Here is a 4,260-nt window from a genome sequence, read left to right as displayed (position 1 = left end):
GGGGGGGGGGGGGGGTATTTTATTTATTTTTTTTATTTTTGATCACACCAAAGACAGTCCAGTGGTCAAGACTATTTATACTATTTTACTCTGCAGACAAATGAAAACATGGAAATGTGTGATCAAATTCCTGAAAGATTCTATTGAAAACATTTTGTATTTTCATGTGTATCCCTGAGGTCTAACAAGTGCGTTGAATGGTTTTCCTTTCTCAGAAAACCTTTATTCTTGAAACCTGTATTGTTTACAACTGTTTGCTAACTGACAGACTTATTCTTCCCTACCTTTGTTGCAGCATTGCTAAGTTTCCTGCCGAGTTACCTCCACAAACTGTGTTTGTTGAACAGTGAAATAAAGATTAATAATGGGCCAGAATGTTTACTGCATTACCTGTGTGTACGTGTGGGAAATAAACACAAAACAGGGACCACTTAGAAACACAAACATTGCCCCATAGAGTAACTAGTGGACATAATGCAAAAAAAAAAAATGTCTTTAATAACATTACATTTACATCAGTTGTGTTTATACTAATATCAATAACAAGTGTATAGTATGTTACCAATTGAGTTGAACAGGGACTAAATGCTGGTTTCCTATCCTACTCAGAAATTGCTCCCTGCTATAAATGAGGTCAAAGTCAAAAATGAAATGTCCAACATGAGTAAAAGTGAGGGGGAATGAGGATTAAGAAAAACTATGCTAAAGTACTTGCATGGGCCCCATTTGTCCTAAAAAAAAAAAGGGAATACATACAACCATCATCACAGCTTGATCTGTATTCTCTTCATCTTCCATGCTCATTCACCGAAAGGGGTGATGGAACGGTGTGCTTGTTCATAGACTCAAAGGTTAAAGTGTGTGCATATGAGAACCAAACAAATAAATGTGATTTGGCCCATCAGTCTCAATATTGACATATCAACAGGATCCTCCACACCCTTAGCTTTCCCTTTCTTTTTCGCCATCCTTATTTCCTGCCAGGTAATAAGCACCTGAATACATAAAAGATGTTGCTCAAGTCCTTCCTGTTTATATTAATGTTTTATTTAGTGTTTTGTATTATCATAATCAAAGTTCCAATAAAAATAACAAAGGAGAATAAAATATACATATCAAGTGACAGCCTAGTTCCGTAACCTGTTCCGCGCAGAATCTTGATGTTATGTTAACAAACAAATTAGCATTTAAATGAGTCCTGCATTTTATCCTTCAAGGTTATGTTGTTATGGATATTAAATTAGAGTGTGTGGATTTGCTTGTGTGCGCGCTTGTGTTTGTGCGAGTCTGTGAGTGTGTGTATGTGCCTGTGTGTGGTCCATAAGCTGCCAACCGACAAGTCCCCCAGAGAGGTGTTAGAGCAGGTTTGTTTAGGGTTGGTTTGGGAGAGAGTGAGGTGGAAATGTGCACGCTCCAGTGTGTGTGTGGGTTTCGGTCTGCACATGCTTGAGGGGAAGCAGTCCAGACTAACTGCAGAAGATTTAATATCCATTTCAACTGATGGACAACATCATCGTAGTTGAAAATGTCTAAGTTCTAAGCTAATGTGCCTAATATTGCCCTCTTTTTTGTAGGACGAAATCTGCAGAAAACACGCCGGTACAATGGTTTGTCCATGTGCTGGCCTGCTTTGGATTGTTATACATTTTGGCTGGGCTCCTAGAGCAGCAGATGAAAGTGTGTGGACTGTTATTGCAGAGGTGCTACACAGTGACTGTTTAAACAGCAAACAGTGCTTAGATACACACTGCACCCGCCAGATGGCTGAACTGCCAGTTTATAAAGTAAATTCCAAAACAGAGACTTTAAACTAGGTATACCGTGCTCTGACCAATGGGGAAGGATCAAGACTTTCCAAAAACGTGATGCTACAAGATTATCTACATTGGCGTGTCAGCACTTGTTGGGGATGCAGTAGTTACTTTTAGGGCCAGGTGGGACAGCTCCCTGTCTGATAAAATAACTTCTTGTACTTACAAGGTAAGAGAAGTCACCTGGAACGGTGACAAACAGATTCACGCTATTGGACCAGTTAGTCTGTCCACATACAGGATTTTCAAAGGCAGACATATAACATTTTAGGAAGCAGAAACATTAGGTCGAACTCGCCCTGCATACATTTAAATCTGCAGATGATACTGTGATGAGTCCACACTTAATCTCTAAGGCAAACTAATCTCCCCTTTAATATAGTTGATTCACAAACCCGCTCAAAAACATGTTGTTTTTAATCTACCCCTCGCCGGCTCAGCAGCCATAATAAAATGTGGATTAACTTGTAAGCTGGGTGATATGTGTGAGGTTTTTTTTTTTCTGATTCTTATGGCAGAGCGTCTTCTTCAGTCTGCAACAGTAAATATGTATGCTAATACAGTAGCTCATAAAGTCCTTAAAAACACCTCCCCATGATATTACAGGCAGAAAAGCTCACGTATTCAAACACACACACTCCATATGCTTATACACACAAACACACACACGGTGATGACTTTGCCTGAGGCAGTTTCCATCTAAAGCATCAAGTATATTAAGTCTATACCTGTTTTTGCATTAACTCATTCTGTACCCCCTCTTTCACTCCTTAAGGGAATGTCCAGTCACAATTTATTTGTATATTGCTGCAGGTGTTAACAAGGGAAGAGACTTAACAACTGCTAAAATATGACACGTGTATATCACACTTTGTGTTGATTTTACCCGTAGCTCATAATTAAGATAACTTAACTATAATATTGCTTATTTTTGTAATAGAAATACACAAACTGATATTCCAGTGTGGATTGAATTGACAGTCTGTTTAAGAAGTTTATCCATCATCATTTCCATATTGTTTTGAATTGTTTTTGTTTATTGTTTAATCTTAAGTCAAACTGAGATTTAAAGATAATAAACAAAAAAGCGCCAAACTTGAATGCTGGTAGACAACAGCAAAAAGGAGACAAAGACATAGACCAAAGATAAAAGGAAATGTATTCAAATAAAAAGGATAAATGTATTGTTTGCATACTTTATTCAACATCACTATTTCTCAAAGATTGTGACTATCTTAGATGTACAATTGTTGTTTGTTGAGCAAACAACCTTGTTGCTCTTGTTCATACTATTTGAAATCTCTTTGGTAAAAAAAAAACCTTGGTAAAAAAAATGGACAACAATTAGCGCGCCTGTAGTCTATCCACACCCATTAATAATGGTGGGGTCCAGTGATGCAGCATGCACAAAGCTCCAATGATTAAGGCCATGTGGGCATGGTTACAGTTGGGCTCACTTCTGCCTATTATTATTGCCCTATCTGAAATTAGAGCTACACTTCCAATGACCACTTCCAAGACACACTGATCCATCACAGGCAATGTCAACCTGGAAGCACTCAGACCCCCAAGCAAACCATTTCCTGAAGCCCTACCTCCAACAATTGCCCTGGCCAGACATTTATTTATTTAGCATTGCTATCCTGCACAGTTTGAGCCATTGCAAAAACTAATGTTGGAATTTATGGAGCCTGGTTTCAAACATAGGGTCTATAGTGGAGTGTCTGATATGTTCTTGTGGGTTTGTGACAGGAAATAAAGATTTACAAATGGATTGGAATTTGCTTTAAGACATGCCAGTGTTAGGTGGGGTGTTGTTATTCCAAAGTCAGAAAATTTCCGCCTCCACCCCAGAAACGCATATCCTGTCAGTCCACATCCACAGCACATATCAGAGCGGGAGCTCTGCCTCAAAGGGTTTACATCCTTCTATCTGAAAAGATCTTAAGACCTATTGAAAAACATCAATGCCAAACACAAAAACACTTGATGAAAGCAAATTATCTCACGTTTCTAACGTTATTTCACATTATAATATTAATGAGCACATGTTTGGAAGTTGGATGTTAGCTGCAAGGAAATGAACAATGATCAATGTCAAATAACCAGTCTGTTAATATCTGCGGCAAAGGAGCAGCGTCTTTTGTCTGTCTTCAGCGGATGATGTACTGCAAGTTGTTTGTTCCACAGCACTTCTCAAATAAAAGGAGACAATCATAGAGGGAAGCACGGATCTAAGATTGAATGACCACTTATTTTACACTACAGAAAGCTATGGTTTATTGGATGGTCAGCAGCTGCTCAGACCTTTCTTTCATTACTCAAATGCACAGGACCTTTGTCAATGCATTGGGAGGCGAGGAAAAAGGCAAACTAAGGGGACTTTAGCTCTTTCTCCCTCCCCGTTTTATCTCTCAAACCGCCTTTCTGTTTTTCTCTCTCTCTCTCT

This window comes from Morone saxatilis, unplaced genomic scaffold (assembly GCF_004916995.1).
Source record: "Morone saxatilis isolate NCDOM2014 unplaced genomic scaffold, NCSU_SB_2.0 Contig11, whole genome shotgun sequence".
Classification (NCBI taxonomy): domain Eukaryota; kingdom Metazoa; phylum Chordata; class Actinopteri; family Moronidae; genus Morone; species Morone saxatilis.
This window is presented reverse-complemented; position numbering follows the sequence as displayed.